The following is a 17,464-nucleotide window of genomic DNA, read 5'->3' on the forward strand; positions in this document are numbered from 1 at the left end:
AGTCCTAAATTTAGACTTTGAGAAAGCCTTTGATCGGGTCTCGCACCAGTACCTTTTCATGGTACTGCAAAAAATGGGGTTCCCAGAAAGGTTTATAGCTTGGGTGGGTCTGCTGTACCGGGGCATTACCAGCAAATTCCTTGTTAACGGGCATCTGACAAAAGCAGTAAACATCCACTGCGGTGTCCGTCAGGGTTGTCCGTTATCTGCCCTCCTCTACATCATCTGTGTCGAACCACTAGCACAAAGCTTGAGAAGGGACCACCGAATCAATGGGGTGAGAGTCCCGGGGAGCGGGGGACAATCGACAAAGTGTGTTTTATATATGGACGATGTGAACATTTTATATACAGACCTAATATCCATCAATAGGACTCTGGACTTGACTGACTGGTATGGACGGGCCTCTGGGGCAAAACTAAACAGAAACAAGACCCAAGCCCAATTTTACGGGCCATGGACAGCGACTGAGACTGCAGGACTCCCCGTGACTATAACCCAGACAAAACAGAAAATACTGGGGATTAATTTTGACAGGAAAGGAGGAGGGACATCAAACTGGCCAGACGTGGTAGAGAAAGTCAAGCAAAGACTAGGATACTGGGGACTTAGAGGACTGACCATTGAAGGAAAGGTTTTAATCATCAAAGCCGTGATTTTACCTTTTCTTTTACTAATGACACGACCTGGCTCAAAAGCCGTATCAAAAAGGAGGAAGCACACGGTTTGTAAGTTATAAGGAAATCAAATTTATTTAAACAATTCGAACTTAAGCTACAAATTCAACAAAAGTAAAACAATGGGATGTGGCAATCAGTCATCAGTAGTGTAGTGGTGTTATGGAGCATAAATGTGCGGCAAAGGTGTTGTATGGTGCTAAACGTAACAAAACGATAAAGCAAACAATCCCAAAACACAATGCTGTTCTCACAAACCCAGCCAGGAACCAAAAGGGAAGAATTAACAAAATAAGGCGGCTTAAAACCACTCCCACAGACGGCCAGGTGTACGAGCTGCCGCAATCACTGCTGCACACTCCAATCAGCTTCCTAGTCTGAGGGAGGAGACAAAGGCTGTGTTCGAAACCGCCTACTTCTCCTACTATTCCTACTAGTCATACTTTTTTAAGTTCCCGGATGTACACTAGATACATACTAGATTCGCCGAAATGTTGAGTATTCATCATGAGGTTACTTGTCACACTCAAACTACCCAAGATGCAACGTAACGTGACGTCGCCCATCGCCATTTGAACGGTCAAATTCCGTTAACGGGACGAGAGCAGTCAAAACGGCATAACCGGAAGTGCGTTGCTCACTGCGGCTAGCTTTTGTAGCGCCGAATTCGTGGGAACAAAATTGTAAATAGCCGGTATTTTGTCAGATTTTCAACACCTTGGGGGTCTAAATGACTACTTTCTCGCCTGAAAATGTTTCAAATGTTGCTAAAGTTATATATTTACAGAGTTTATAGCTTAAGCGAAATCAGCTTTTCAGGCCGGCTGATTTCGGCTCGGGCAGGAGTGAAGTGCACTGTGTGTAAACGCTCTGCATACTGTCAGATCGATGAGTATGCCGTTTTCAAGTATGTAGTATGTAGTAGGCGGTTTCGAACACAGCCAAAGAAAGAGGGAGGAGAGAGACATGCCCAGCACAAGCCCCAGGGGCTGTGACACCCCCTAAAAAGAGGTTCAATATAGGGAACCGAAATATGTTTAAAACCTAGTAGGTACAACACACAACCAGCACTATTAAATGCTCAATGAAAAGTTATCAAAAAAAACAAATCAGAAAAAAAACACTTGCCCCATGAGGAGTTTAAAGTCCAACCACTGCCATCTGCCCCCAGCACACCAAACTCTTGCTCCTCAGCAACAGAGATTTGCCTAGGATTTCTGTGAGCATTTAAGAGGAGAAAGACAGGAGGCAGGAACAGACACCGCAAGCGGAACTGGAAGGGGACATCAACCGATCAAAGTTGTCCTAACACACCAGGTCCCTCGCCAACCCATACTTCTAATGGGCCGGAGAGAGGGCATCCGCCACCACATTCTCTGATCCTTTTATGTATCGGATGTTCAACCCATAAGACTGCAACATCAGAGACCATCGTATCAGTCTCTGGTTTGGACACTGCAAGGAGTTCAAAAAGGTTAGTGGATTGTGATCCGTGTAGACCACCACGGGTGTAGTGCCTGAAACTACATACACGTCAAAATGTTTCAAAGCCCATATCAAAGCTAGTGCCTCCTTTTCGATGGTTGAATAATTTAGTTGGTAGGAGTTAAACTTTTTGGGAAAAAAAACTCACTGGCTTATCAACACCCAGATCATCAGCTTGCAATAGAACAGCACCTGCACCCACGTGACTCGCATCTACCTGCAGTGAAAAAGGGCGGTCAAACCGTGGTGCCTCAAGAACAGGAGCTGTACATAACAAGGCTTTAATGTTCTCAAAAGCCTGTTGACATTCAGGGGTCCATATATACACTGCCTTTGCCTTCAAAAGGTTAGTGAGTGGCGATGCAACAGTGGAAAAATTGCGACAAAAACACCTGTAGTAACCCACTAATCCAAGAAACCGCAACAGTTCCTTTTTCGTGGTTGGTACCGGATAATTTTCTAACCGGGCTCACTTTAGCAGCCACAGGACGGACGCACCCCTGACCCACAACTCGGCCAAGATAAGTCACTGTCGCCTTGGCAAACTCACATTTTGAGAGGTTAATGGTGAGACAGGCCTCAGCCAAGCGACCGAACAGCACCCTGATGCGCTCGACATGCTGAGGCCAAGAGTCAGAAAACACCACCACGTCATCCAAATAGACAGCGCAACCCTCCAGGTCCCCCAGAACACGAGTCATAAGGCGTTGAAATGTCGCTGGCGCATTTCTCAAGCCAAAAGGCATAACCTTGTAAGAAAACAAACCGTTCGGTGTCACAAATACAGAAATTTCATGGGCCCGCTGAGTTAAAGGGACCTGCCAGTACCCTTTCAATAGATCAAACTTACTTACAAACTTAGCATGACCAACCTCATCTACACAATCTTCCATACGAGGAAGTGGGAACGAGTCAGGTCTGGTGACAGCATTAACTTTCCTGAAGACAGTGCAAAACCTTGGTGTGCCGTCTGCTTTGGGTACCGTGATGCAAGGCGATGCCCAGCTTGAGGAGGATGGCTCAGCTATGTCATTCTCCAACATACTTAATTTCGGCATCCAGATACCTGCGTTTTTCAGCATTGACACGAAAAAAACGTTGACGAATAGGCTGAACATCTCCCACCTCAATATCGTGTTCAATAAGGAGGGTCTGAGTAGGCGTATCACCAAACAAACATGGAAAAGACCTAATCAACTCTGCCAACTCTGCCCTTTCTAACTCTGGCAGATGTTGCAACAATGCCTCAAGGTTACAGAGAGCCTCAGAGTTTTTCAACCGCCCATGTGTTAATGCTTGATCAACAGCTGGTAACCCATCCGCCTCCACCTCCACCTCACTCACCAACAAAGGTGTAGTGACTTCTGATGCTCTAGTTGCTAAACATGCTGGATGAGAATTCGCCGCGATAACCTGTGCACCATACCCAGGTGATTTTGACGCACGCTCATAATATGGTTTTAACAGGTTCACATGACACAATTGGGTGGTTTTCCTGCGCTCTGGAGTCGAAATCAAATAATTTAAATCAGAAAGCTTCCTTAAAACTGTGCATGGGCCAGTAAATTTGGCTTGAAATGGCGAGCCTATGATGGGCAACAGCGCCAGTACTCGATCACCAGGACTGAAAACCCACCGTTCCGTACGTCTATCATAGAGCTTTTTCATTTTTCCCTGCACATGCTCCATTTTCTCCCTGGCCAGTTCGCCAGCTGCATAAAGTCTACGCCAAAAACCATTCACATAGTCTAACACGTTCCGGGGAGGGTCCTCCCCCATCCACTGGTCCCTCAAAATGGCTAACGGACCTCGTACAGTATGGCCGAACACCAAGTCATTTGGGCTAAACCCTGTACTCTCTTGAACTACTTCCCTAGCTGCAAGCATTAACCAGGGCAAACCCTCCTCCCAGTCACCTTCCATTTGAATGCAATAAGAACGTAGCAACGACTTCAACGTTTGATGGAAACGTTCTAATGCTCCCTGACTTTGTGCATGATACGCAGATGCTTTGTTATGCTTGATGTTAAGCTGCTTCAACACTTGAGAGAAAAGGTGTGAGGAGAAATTCGAACCCTGGTCACTTTGAATGATTTTTGGAATGCCAAATATAGAGATGAATTGTGACAACGCTCTCACCACCTATGTGTGGCAAGTTTTTATGTGTACCGATACGTCATGTTTCAACCGAGGCCAGAAAAAATGCCTCAGAATCCGGTCGTATGTCTTCCGAACACCAAGATGCCCCGACCCCTCATGAGCTAGTTTTAAAACAGGTTCACGAAACCTCTCAGGCAACACGATTTGGATAATCGGATCACCCACAAAACTCTGACCATGCGGGACCCATTTCCTTACCAACAGGTAGTCTTTAAGGAAATAGCCCCGAGCACTGCTCTCTATCTGGGCACCGGTTACCACCTGGTCAAACAAACCTTGCAGGGAACAATCAGCCTCTTGCTCCGCCTTCAACTCTTCCTGCAAAACTGACAAGGGATAGTCAGACAAAGAAAACATAGATAACGACCCCACATTTTTATTTGATTCACACAGGCTGGAATTAAACTTATCCCCTGTCATAGCACGCGTTACAGCACATGCTGTGAACTCTTCAGGGAATGCTGATTGACTATCATCAGGCTGTTGTCTTACCACTGGCACCGTGTCCACCTCTAACTGTGGCGGCACGTCAACCCACGCACAGGCACCAGCCAGGCCATTACCCAAAAGCACATTGACACCCTCCACTGGGAAAGCAGGACGCACCCCCACAACTGCTTGTCCCTGGAAAAGATCGGAGTACAACATGATGTTATGCACGGGAACTTGAAGTACATTTAAACCCATACCCAACACAGGAATACAAGACCCAGTATCACTCTCACTGCTGAATGGCAAAACTGATGCTTTGATAAAAGTATCATAAGCAGCAGTGTCACGCAATATCTTTACTGGTACTTTTTTGTCACTCCCCACCAAAGACACAAAACCATCACTAACAAAATGTCTAACTTTCCAGTTCCGGACTTTGATGAGTCCCAACCTGAAACCCCCCCTTCACCACCAAAGGCAGCGAAGGTGGCACTGAGACAGCCATAGACACCCCTCTAGCCCTAGGTTGAGAGACAGACTGGTTAGAGTTTGACTTAGCCTTAAGAGCATAACAGTCAGCTTGTAAATAGCCCTTTTTATGACAGTAATTACAGGTTCTTTCCTCACGGCTACGAACACCATGATCCTCTGTAGCAACAACTTTAACTGAGCTACCCACTGCATATAAATCGGAACGTGCCCCGTTTCCATGACCATTACCACCAGACAGGTGGGTGCCGGCTAAACAGACGCCGCTCACTAAACCCACGTCTGTGCCTGAGCACATATTCATCTGCTAATGCCGCAGCGTTCGCAACTGTTTTCACTTTCTGGTCACTGATGTAATTAGCAATATGTTCAGGTAACATGTTCTTAAATTGCTCGAGAACTATAAGTTCACACAACCCCTCATAATCACTGACTTCCAGCGCAGCAACCCAACGGTCAAAATGCCTCGCCAAATCACCCGCCAATTCCAAGTGGGTTTGCTTCTCGTTTTTCCGCCACGTACGAAAACGTTTGTGGTACGCCTCAGGCACCAACTCAAAAGCTCTTAACACTGCCTTTTTAACTAAGGCGTACTGCTTACTATCCTCTGAATTTAAACTTGCATAGGCCTCTTGAGCTCTTCCAGTAAATACGCACTGCAACATCAATGTGCGCACAGACTCCGGCCAATTCCGGACCTCAGCAACGCATTCAAAAAGAGAAAAGAATGTTTCTGGATCTTTTTCATTGAACTTTGGTACCAGGTGCAGATTGCGAAAAATGTCAAAGTCCTGATCATTCGACCCTGAAACCCCTGACCGACCACCAGTTACCCCAGCCTCCCCAGCTGCAAGTTTCCCCTGTTTTATCAGTTCCAGTTTAGTTTTCTCAATGTCAAGTCTGGACTGCTCAATCCGCAACCTCTCCACCTCAATTCTCTCTTGGGACTTTAAAAAAAACAGCTCCCTCTGCTGCTCAAATGTTAAATTACCAGTTCCTTTATTAAAATGCTGGCCCAAACCATCACCAGATTCACCAGGCCACTTCTCCTCTGGATCCGGATGAGGCTCCTCCTCAGTCAGGGTCAGGATTCCTAAATCACTCAAGAAGGCTTTAATCTCAGACTTCAGTACCTCCTTATTTGACTTTTTATCATTAATCCCTATCTTGTAGTGGTCTGCTACTCGGAGTAACTGGTTTTTGGTGAATCTATTCAATAACTCTAAACTCGGAGCTTCCACAAACTCAGCAATGCTAGCCATCTCTAAGCTAGAAAAGTTCCCAACATACAAGCCAGGTCAATACTAATTAAGAAAAAGAGCAGTGAAAGGAAAAACACTCAGGCGCTCTAACCAGACCTGTGCTGCGTCACAAAGCAAGTGTAGCCAGTGTGCCAAAGGTCATCACTGACCCCTACTCAGTGTGTGTCCCCCCACTAACTAAACTGCCTAACCAAAACTAACCTAAACCAACTCAACCCTAGTCTTCAGGGGATCTGGCAGCGGGTATTTATGCACTGAAACCCACTGGTGTGGTGATGCGACCAGTCATCTGGCAACACCACCAAAACCATGGACATGCCCCCGAGACAACTGCTCTAACCGCCGTCACCCCACACTACGGACAGATGAGCAGATACCAAAGGGAAAATGCACTTAGCCTAACAGAGGGAACACACGGTCCAATGTGACACACCAACCAACATTTACCCTGACAACCAGCCCAAAACATTAACAAACAGCGCGCATAAACTAAATTACCACAACACAAACTACCTTCAAACTAGAACCAAATCAACTTCAATACCAAACCATGCACTTCCTCAAAACAACCAGGTCAGAGTTTCAACCTACCCCCAACAATAGTACCACCAGGAGAAACTCCTCACCTAACCACTGAAGCCATGCAAACTTCCAACAACCCCTCCCCCAGCAGGGCAGCGGGTAATCAGCACTCAGGTGCGCAGCAATCAACCCACCACCAACAACCCCAAGCTCAGAAACTACCCAATAAACTTTAGCAAATAGAACAAGGACGAGCCCCCAATTTGACACGACCAGGCTCAAAAGCCTTATCAAAAAGGAGGAAGCACGCGGTTTGTAAGTTATAAGGAAATCAAATTTATTTAAACAATTCGAACTTAAGCTACGAATTCAACAAAAGTAAAACAATGGGATGTGGCAATCAGTCATCAGTAGTGTAATGGTGTTATGGAGCATAAATGTACGGCAAAGGTGTTGTATGGTGCGAAACATAACAAAAGGATAAACCAAACAAACCCAAAACACAATGCTGTTCTCACAAACCCAGCCAGGAACCAAAAGGGAAGAATTAACAAAATAAGGCGGCTTAAAACCACTCCCACAGACGGCCAGGTGTACGAGCTGCCGGAATCACTGCTGCATACTCCAATCAGCTTCCTGGTCTGAGGGAGGAGACAAAGAAAGAGGGAGGAGAGAGACATGCCCAGCACAAGCCCCAGGGGCTGTGACACTAATCAGTTCTGTTTTAATCCCACCTAGGAAAGTGCTTTTAGACCTGGACCGAGCCATTTTTTATTTTCTGTGGGGCTCCAAGTGGGATAGACTGAGGAGAGATGTAATGAAGAAACAAACAGAGAAAGGAGGAAAGGGAGTGCCTGATTTTTATTTGTTTTTAGGAAGCAGATACACTACACTGCACATCTTACAGGCCACAGACCCATCCGGAAACCCCAAAACTAAAGCAATGACACGATTCTGGATGGGTTCTTACCTCAGAAGACTGAAGATTTTACCCACCGACCTAAAAGTGCCTGTGTCTTTTAGCCTGCCACCATCCTATGCTTTTATCCAGACGTTCTAAAAGCATTTTAACTTGGAGGCAGAGGAGTTGCATGTTTTAACAAACCACCGCTCTCTGATCTCTGTTGTGCAGGAGCGGGAACCAGTGAGTCCAGTGCGTGGGCTCGCGTTTGGCGAGCACTAAACAGTTTGGTGCAACGTCAACCATTCCGCTCTTCCAAACAAACTCCGGGACCTGTCATGGATGGTGGCTCATGAGATCCTGCCAGTCAGGTCCGTTATGCACTCCCGGGGCATGTCAGCGATCTCAACCTGCCCGCGACCTGGTTGTGGCGCGCCCGAGTCGGTGAGGCACCTGCTCTGGGATCTTAGAGATTAGTGATGGGATTTTCGGGTCTTTTTCCAGATGCGGCTCTAATGGCTCGACTTACTGTGGAGAGCCGTCTCTTTCGGCTCCACAACGGCTCCCCATATATCCCCGTCTAGCACTGGCAGAAGCAGAGAAAAACGCGCAAGGAGAGGGAGAGTGAGAGTGAGGGGGAGGGAGATGGGAGAGACAGCGAGGCACCGGTCCGAAGGACAAAAAAAATGACGTGGGAAAAAAACTGTCGGCTCTGTGGCACTGACAGGGAGGCAGAGAGACAGCGAGATACTGAAAGAAAAAAAAACATCTCCCAAATAGGATCCCAAAATGGCTCCCATTATGGAGCCGGTTCCTGTCGTTCACTTCAAAGAGCCGGCTCTTAGAGCCGGATCGTTCGCGACCGACACATCACTATTAGAGATGGCAGCAAAAAGATGAAAAAAAAGAGCACATGTGAACAATGAAGTGGATGTTTAGCAAGTTTTGCTGAATACGGCAGCATGTCTGCACTGGAGATATTAAGCCGTGAGGGTTTTCCTCAACTAAGAATTTTCCCAGTGTGGGTTGGGTGTGGCTCTAGAGATGGGGAGAGTGGAAAAACTAAATAAATTTCTGCTCCAAGTTCCTTGGTTGTTGAAACAAGAACTGATCAGAAAGATGAAGAAAAGCCGGACTGTTTTAATCTGCAAGCTTTTCAGATTCAGGTTAGCTGCTGGCATGTTACTGCAGACAGTTGAATTTGCTGCACCGTCCGGCCGAGTGAGGCACGTGGAAAAGAGGTGTCAGCCTCTGACAGTTCCAACTCATACTTACCTGGCAGGGGAGATATAATGATCAAGAAGGTGGTTCACCCAGGACAAGGCTCAGCCATTGCACACCGGCTGTACTGACCCTTGCGAATTCCCCAAATGTGGGAATCTCGACTGCATAATTTCTGGTAGTGGGGGACTGCGTTCGCGCTCTCCCCTGATTTAAATGTATAATATAAATATCCCTGGGCAACTTTACCTTGTTTTTTGTCCTGACGTTGCTGCTTTAAGGACACCTTTCCATCTTTAAAACCAATGTTTTGCAAGGTTTACTGAATGCTGCGGCAGGTCTGCACAGCTGATATGCAGCTGCGCAGTTGTCAGGTGATGTCATACAGTGCGGTCATACAGTGCAGTCACCCCAGGCAGGTGGGCGTTGCCTTAGTGATGGCAACAACGAGATGAGAATACGGCAGCATTTCTGCACTGGAGATATTAAGCCGTGAGGGTTTGCCTCAACTAAGAATTTTCCCAGTGTGGGTGGGTGTGGCTCTAGAGATGGGGAGAGTGGAAAAACTAAATCAATTTGTGCTCCAAGTTCCTTGGTTGTTGAAACAAAAACTGATCAGAAAGATGAAGAAAAGCCGGAGTGTTTTAATCTGCAAGCTTTTCAGATTCAGGTTAGCTGCTGGCATGGCACTGCAGACAGTTGAATTTGCTGCACCGTCCGGCCGAGTGAGGCACCTGGAAAAGAGGTGTCAGCCTCTGACAGTTCCAACTCATACTTACCTGGCAGGGGAGATACCATGATCAAGAAGGTGGTTCACCCAGGACGAGGCTCAGCCATTGCACACTGGCTGTACTGACCCTTGCGAAATTCCCCAAATGTGGGAATCTCGACTGCATAATTTCTGGTAGTTGGGGACTGCGTTCGCGCTCTCCCCTGATTTGACTGTATAACGTGAATATCCCTGGGCAACTCTACCTTGGTTTTCGTCCTGGTGTTGCTGCTTTAACGACACCTTTCCATCTTTAAAACCAATGTTTTGCAAGGTTTACTGAATGCTGCGGCAGGTCTGCACAGCTGATATGCAGCTGCGCAGTTGTCAGGTGATGTCATACAGTGCGGTCATACAGTGCAGTCACCCCAGGCAGGTGGGCGTTGCCTTAGTGATGGCAACAACGAGATGAGAATACGGCAGCATTTCTGCACTGGAGATATTAAGCCGTGAGGGTTTGCCTCAACTAAGAATTTTCCCAGTGTGGGTGGGTGTGGCTCTAGAGATGGGGAGAGTGGAAAAACTAAATCAATTTGTGCTCCAAGTTCCTTGGTTGTTGAAACAAGAACTGATCAGAAAGATGAAGAAAAGCCAGACTGTTTTAATCTGCAAGCTTTTCAGATTCAGGTTAGCTGCTGGCATGGCACTGCAGACAGTTGAATTTGCTGCACCGTCTGGCCGAGTGAGGCACGTGGAAAAGAGGTGTCAGCCTCTGACAGTTCCAACCCATACTTACCTGGCAGGGGAGATACCATGATCAAGAAGGTGGTTCACCCAGGATGAGGCTCAGCCATTGCACACCGGCTGTGCTGATTCTTGCGAATGGCCCTCAGCGCGTACAAAGTGCAAAATCGGATGTAGACTGTAAGACAAATAAGGCATATTATTGGCTAAAAGATTTGTCAATCAAATCCATGGAGAGGGAGGGATGGGAAATCATGGGCATGCTGTACTATTGGTCAATTAGCTGTCAAAAGCTGCCAGGCCATGTGGTGAAGTTTTGTTTCAGGGTGAATCTAGGGAAATGTACAAAATACGACTTAAATGATCGTTTTATACAAGTGTTTTGTCTAATTGGGAGTGTTGGACATTGAATCGTGTTTTAATGCTTGCATTGCTGTCTATTGATCACTTCATTTGAGTGATTTATTTATTTTCACCCACCAGCTGGTACTTGGTATTGTATGAAAAAATGAAAAAGGTGGTTAAAAAAAGACATGAGACTAATTGGTGTGGCTATTTTTAGAAACATGTGGATGTGAACGTAAACAAAACCTCTAAAGCTCTTATTTTTGTCTTCCCATTGGTCGACCCGCTGGTTTGAGGCCTACATGGTGATGGAGACATTGATTATGGGGGAAATGACACACTGTTACCTCTGCAACATTGTCTATTAAGTCAATAAACTTTTTTATTTCTTCACAGTTGTATGCTGTTCATGTGTTTATTATTACAGATGATGGTATATCATGAATGATTATAATTACTGGTAGGTTACATTATAATGAATAGATTGAAGGAGAACATTGAAAGTGTTGACTTGGAATAAGAAATGACACAACACACTGCTACTGCGATTCAAGGCACTTTAAGGGCTGAAGTGCATTTATTCAAGTGCATTCTCATTTAGTAAACAAAGTTAAGACATGTATAGTGCACATTTTTCATGACAAGACATTTGAAATTAAGTGTGTGAGGGGGAGAGAGAGCGAGAAGGGGGGGGGGGGGGTGAGGTGGAGGTGGAGGGAGAGTGTGTGTGTGTGAGACAGACAGACTGACTGACCAGGAGCAGTGGGCAGACAGGAGAGAGAGCCATGTGCAACAGCAGATATGGGAACAAACAAGTTGCATGCTCATTTGGTAAACAAAGTGAAGACATGTATAGTGCACATTTGTCATGAAAAGATATTTGAAATTAAGTGTGTGTGTGTGTGAGAGAGAGAGACAGACAGACTGACTGACCAGGAGCAGTCGGCAGACAGAAGAGCCATGTGGAGTATGTGCCACAGCAGATATGGGAACAAACAAGAAATCAAGTGTAAGTGAACAATAAAAATGAGAACTGTATACATGTGCATGTAGGAGTGCAATCAGGAAACTATATACACAAACAACAACATAAAGTGACATCAAAGATAAGAGAAAAAAAAAGTTCAGACAAGTCAAGATCAGTCACTGGGCCTCAGTATCAGTCATTTACCAGCCGTTGATGTCACAGATGGGCCTCACCGTGTTGCCGTAGCCACAGCGGTACAGGAAAGCCTTCGGGTTGTCCTTGGCAGGGCAGCCGGGCTCGGTGCAGCGGACGCTGTAGCGCCACACACCAACTGGCCTCCAGAAGAAGACGCGGTGTCGGAAGAAACTGTCTGCCACGGGGACCGTGCTGCCATCCACCACACCGGGCATCTCGGGAGGGTGGAACCACATCTTTTCACTCTTCAGGACCTTCCTCCACCTCTTCCTGCCGTACATGTCAGAGAAGGGCCGCGGCTTCAGAAAGAGCCCCCTCTCCTCATCCTCCTTCAGCCACTTAATGTCTTGCTCGGGCAGCCCGCTGTCCTCAGCCTCCCAGGATTTGTGCCATCCTTCAAACAGGATGGCGTCTTCACCACCAACTGCCTTCTGTGACTGGCTCTCTGTAAATACAAAAAAACCCAAAACACATTGATTATAGTATATCCACACTGTGGAATGAGGCTTTTCATTACAGCAGCCCACTGGATGTGACATGCACGATCTGTGTGCTATTAGCCAGTAAACTAATACAACTTGTGTTAAATGAATATGTACCTTGAGTTTCGTAGGTGGACAGAGCCTCCATAAGCAGAGCGTCGTCTTCCCAGCTGGGGTCTGCTGAGCTGGGAGTGGTGGCTGATGGACGGGGCGCAAAGAAGGAGGGTACCGGTGAAGAGGTAGGCACAGCTGCACGGGGTGCTGGGGTGGCAGGCGATGGTGTTGGGGCAGCCGACTTGGAGGAGGCCTTCTTCTTCGGCTTCGCGGTGGTGGTGGGGGATGCTGCTGCTGCTGCTGGTGCTGAAGGGGGCTTTGTGGTGGAGGTAGGTGTGGCTGATGGACGATTCTTGCTGGTGATGGAGGGAGGTGCAGGAGGAGGAGGTGATTGAGGGGCCTTGCTGATGGTGGCAGTGGGTGCTGCTGCTGCTGCTGCTGCTGCTGCTGCTGCTGCAGATGCTGCTGGGGCCTTGCTGGTGATGGAGGGAGATGCAGGAGGAGGAGGTGATGGAGGGCCTTGCTGGTGGTGGGTGGTGCTGCTGCTGCTGCTGCAGATGCTGCTGGGGGCTTGTTGGAGGAAGCAGATGCGGTGGAAGGAGTGGCTACACCCTGCTGAGGTATTAGGAGGAATATTACATTTCAGTTGTGCTCAATACATTTGTTATGTTATTCCTTTATACACATGTTCACCTGCACACATACCTCCTTGTCCATAATGTACTTTCTGAACCTCTTCAGGGCCTTTGAATTGATGTCATCCTCCTTCATGAGGAGCCACTGTGTCACCGACGTGTAGGCCTCCTGCGCCCTCTTCCTCTCAGCGTCGCTGCCAGCCTGAGGATCCGCCAGGAGCCTCTTGTACAGGCTGTACCACTGCCACATCTCCAGGTAGGTGAACGACTTGAACCTCCCCTGTCCATAGATGGCCCGGTCCACATTCACCTCCAGGTGGCACGAGACGGTGGTGAAGAGGTGCGCGTACTTGACCAGCTGCTCCTTCAGCCACTCGTCGTTGATGGTCTTCCTCTTCTCAGGGTGCCTCATCTCCTTCATGTGGCGGTTGACGATTCTGAAATGGCATAGTAATGTAACATAGTGATACAGTACTATTAAGTTATAACACTATTCACATGGCGATCACATTTAGTGTACCACACTTACTATTTGCAGTAGCCGACATCATTCTCGACCAGCCACTTGAAGCTCTTGCTGGTGTACTGGCCAAAGGTCATCACCAGCTGCCCCAGGACTTGCGCCTCAGTTGGAGAGGGTGTGACGATCTGGCATTTCTTCAAAGCTGTAGACAGATAAATAAGGGGGAACAAAATTAAAGTAATCATGCCTAGACAGTAGTGCAGTTGTAAGCACAGGGTTGTGCATGCACTCTTCTCACCTTCTTTGTAAGCCTTGTCTGAGTCTCTCAGCCTACTGTCCACTGTCTCACGGTCCCGTGCATGTGCCTTAAGGAAGTCCTTGGCCTCCTTGGTCATCCCAAGCACACACTGCTGCCTGTCCTTAGGGAAGCTTGTGTCCAGGATGGACAGCACAGGCATCAGAGGATCCATTTGCTTCTGTAAACACACACAGACAGACACACACAAACTAACACACACACACACAGCCATCCTGTATAGTATAACCAGTTGTTTAGTTTACAAGTTATAGAGGGGAAAAAAGCAAAGAGGCTGACACGATTGCATTACTGTAGTTATAAATCTGTATAACTATGGGATATTAATAGAAAATTGTTCCATGTAGTAATGGCATGAGACTAGTATAAAATCTTTGTATTAGAATAGGATGCATATTATTCAGAAATATGTGTCACAACAGATGTTTCAACAAAAGACATGCAGAGAGAAGAGAAAAATGCTTACAGCACCTGGTATTCCCAAGCGGTCTCCCATCCAAGTACTAACCAGGCCCGACCCTGCTTGGCTTCCGAGTTCGGGCGTGTTCAGGGCGGTGTGGCCGTAAGCCACAGTCCCTGTGACAAATATGTGTTACATAGGTGCTGGAACCATACGTTGACCCTATTTTACCAGAGAGTTGGCTTGAGAGGCTGATGTTGAGCCTGCACGTCGACTTCCCTGATGTGATTGTTCTCTGCAGCTGAAAATGGGACTCTCAGATAACTTAGTGTGTGTCTGTCAAGCTCCTCTGTTCTCTGTGTGTAGTTTGGTGTTCATGGTCATACAGAGAAACCAGGGAAGCTCAATCCCACGACGTGCTCATAAACTGCGTCTTTTCTAAAGATTATAGTTCCATTTTAGAAGTCAGAATACAATGGCTCCCTGAAACTACCACCATGTACCGCTGGTTTTGTTATTTCACAAGAGTTGGGAAGAGTGCACCGTTCCCGGCGGCACTGCAGTACCGGGTCGATGCGTGGAGTGAACGGAGCAAGCCCCTTTTTCAACCCCTGTGCCTAAAAATCCATTTAATATGTAGTCCTCATATAGAGGACGTATCAGATATTAAACTGATAAGAACAGATACTACACTTGATCTTAGCCAAAAGGCCGAGAAGCGATAACCCTCCACTGTTTCACGTCCGAGCGCCCTTCCTGGCACAATGCGCACTTGTGGCGGTGCTCTTTTTTTGCCTACAAAGCGTCACTTTGCACCTCCGCCCACCCGCTGCAGTGAGCACTCTTCAGCCGTTTCAGATGGTACAACTTTGCACTCCCGCCCGCTCCACTGAGCACCATTCAAACAACAACAATTTAGCGCTCCAGCTTTGAACATGGGCACGGTCTCAAGAAATAAGGTGACTCTACTCCGAGAAGTCACTTGGCACAGCAAGAAGATTTCCTTTGCACAGACAGAATGGGCTTCACCCGCAAAGGTAAAGCCTTCCAAAAATAGAAACAACTCATTAATGTTGCTCTCCACGGAAGTCTTTAGTAAAAGGCGAAAGACTTGTACGTTATGAAGAGAAACCAGAGTACGAGTATTTGACACTGCGGGAGCAGTGCATCAGGCTAGTTGGCATAGCCACCTTCCCCACGGTGAGCTTTGCTTGGTTGAGACGTTGGCTCCTCGGCCGACCAGGTAGGAACAATCGGGCCCTATTCAATGGCTGCTTTGTCTTTTACTCTGTGCAAAAGACTAGGGGTCTTGAGGCTTTGTTCTGACCGCTCATTGGGTGTAGAGGTTTTTTTCAAGCAATTCTCCCAGTCGGCCCAATCCCAGAGCCATCTCAAAGTGGAGTTCACTTTCACTCTCTTTTCGCAGACTAAAAGCCAGAGTTTTATCTCAGAAGCTAAGCAGAGTCGGGCCTGGTTAGTACTTGGATGGGGAGACCGCCTGGGAATACCAGGTGCTGTAAGCCTTTTGGCTTCTCCAGGCGCATGCAGTTTGACTGCGTCAAATGCAAAGGCAGTCCCTGTTTGACTTTTTGGAACTGCTCCTTTGTCAGGACAAAGTTAAATGTATGAGGATCAAAGGCAACCATGACCTGGGACACCTTAGCAGATCCAGGATCAGCAAGATGGATCACAGGGTGATCAACAGATGTTTCAACAAAAGACATGCAGAGAGAAGAGAGAAAATTGCTTACAGCACCTGGTATTCCCAAGCTGTCTCCCATCCAAGTACTAACCAGGCCCGACCCTGCTTGGCTTCCGAGTTCGGACGAGATCGGGCGTGTTCAGGGCGGTGTGGCCGTAAGCCACAGTCCCCGTGACAAATATGTGTTACATAGGTGCTGGAACCATACGTTGCCCCTATTTTACCAGAGAGTTGGCTTGAGAGGCTGATGTTGAGCCTGCACGTCGACTTCCCTGATGTGATTGTTCTCTGCAGCTGAAAATGGGACTCTCAGATAACTTAGTGTGTGTCTGTCAAGCTCCTCTGTTCTCTGTGTGTAGTTTGGTGTTCATGGTCATACAGAGAAACCAGGGAAGCTCAATCCCACGACGTGCTCATAAACTGCGTCTTTTCTAAAGATTATAGTTCCATTTTAGAAGTCAGAATACAATGGCTCCCTGAAACTACCACCATGTACCGCTGGTTTTGTTATTTCACAAGAGTTGGGAAGAGTGCACCGTTCCCGGCGGCACTGCAGTACCGGGTCGATGCGTGGAGTGAACGGAGCAAGCCCCTTTTTCAACCCCTGTGCCTAAAAATCCATTTAATATGTAGTCCTCATATAGAGGACGTATCAGATATTAAACTGATAAGAACAGATACTACACTTGATCTTAGCCAAAAGGCCGAGAAGCGATAACCCTCCACTGTTTCACGTCCGAGAGCCCTTCCTGGCACAATGCGCACTTGTGGCGGTGCTCTTTTTTTGCCTACAAAGCGTCACTTTGCACCTCCGCCCACCCGCTGCAGTGAGCACTCTTCAGCCGTTTCAGATGGTACAACTTTGCACTCCCGCCCGCTCCACTGAGCACCATTCAAACAACAACAATTTAGCGCTCCAGCTTTGAACATGGGCACGGTCTCAACAAATAAGCTGACTCTACTCCGAGAAGTCACTTGGCACAGCAAGAAGATTTCCTTTGCACAGACAGAATGGGCTTCACCCGCAAAGGTAAAGCCTTCCAAAAATAGAAACAACTCATTAATGTTGCTCTCCACGGAAGTCTTTAGTAAAAGGCGAAAGACTTGTACGTTATGAAGAGAAACCAGAGTACGAGTATTTGACACTGCGGGAGCAGTGCATCAGGCTAGTTGGCATAGCCACCTTCCCCACGGTGAGCTTTGCTTGGTTGAGACGCTGGCTCCTCGGCCGACCAGGTAGGAACAATCGGGCCCTATTCAATGGCTGCTTTGTCTTTTACTCTGTGCAAAAGACTAGGGGTCT

At 47.3% G+C, this 17,464-nt stretch overlaps 7 non-coding genes and 2 pseudogenes across 7 annotated transcripts; 3 read left to right on the plus strand and 6 right to left on the minus strand.

Annotated features, from left to right (window-relative positions):
• Nucleotides 1-9,195: 9,195 nt before the first annotated feature.
• Nucleotides 9,196-9,359, plus strand: LOC142366371 (U1 spliceosomal RNA). The gene has a single exon (XR_012766799.1). It is a non-coding gene; the product is annotated as a U1 spliceosomal RNA (small nuclear RNA).
• Nucleotides 9,360-9,920: 561 nt separating this feature from the next.
• LOC142366289 (U1 spliceosomal RNA) lies at nucleotides 9,921-10,085 on the plus strand. Its single transcript, XR_012766774.1, has one exon. It is a non-coding gene; the product is annotated as a U1 spliceosomal RNA (small nuclear RNA).
• Nucleotides 10,086-10,646: 561 nt separating this feature from the next.
• LOC142366556 (U1 spliceosomal RNA) lies at nucleotides 10,647-10,789 on the plus strand (annotated as a pseudogene).
• A 3,729-nt stretch (nucleotides 10,790-14,518) lies between these two features.
• LOC142401225 (5S ribosomal RNA) lies at nucleotides 14,519-14,627 on the minus strand (annotated as a pseudogene).
• A 364-nt stretch (nucleotides 14,628-14,991) lies between these two features.
• On the minus strand, nucleotides 14,992-15,182 carry LOC142367778 (U2 spliceosomal RNA). Its single transcript, XR_012767174.1, has one exon. It is a non-coding gene; the product is annotated as a U2 spliceosomal RNA (small nuclear RNA).
• Nucleotides 15,183-15,486: 304 nt separating this feature from the next.
• Nucleotides 15,487-15,599, minus strand: LOC142370990 (U5 spliceosomal RNA). The gene has a single exon (XR_012767942.1). It is a non-coding gene; the product is annotated as a U5 spliceosomal RNA (small nuclear RNA).
• A 604-nt stretch (nucleotides 15,600-16,203) lies between these two features.
• Nucleotides 16,204-16,322, minus strand: LOC142401063 (5S ribosomal RNA). Its single transcript, XR_012773063.1, has one exon. It is a non-coding gene; the product is annotated as a 5S ribosomal RNA (ribosomal RNA).
• A 364-nt stretch (nucleotides 16,323-16,686) lies between these two features.
• LOC142367785 (U2 spliceosomal RNA) lies at nucleotides 16,687-16,877 on the minus strand. The gene has a single exon (XR_012767176.1). It is a non-coding gene; the product is annotated as a U2 spliceosomal RNA (small nuclear RNA).
• Nucleotides 16,878-17,181: 304 nt separating this feature from the next.
• On the minus strand, nucleotides 17,182-17,294 carry LOC142370996 (U5 spliceosomal RNA). The gene has a single exon (XR_012767945.1). It is a non-coding gene; the product is annotated as a U5 spliceosomal RNA (small nuclear RNA).
• Nucleotides 17,295-17,464: the final 170 nt, after the last annotated feature.

This window comes from Odontesthes bonariensis, chromosome 2 (assembly GCF_027942865.1).
Source record: "Odontesthes bonariensis isolate fOdoBon6 chromosome 2, fOdoBon6.hap1, whole genome shotgun sequence".
NCBI classification, from domain to species: Eukaryota; Metazoa; Chordata; class Actinopteri; order Atheriniformes; family Atherinopsidae; genus Odontesthes; species Odontesthes bonariensis.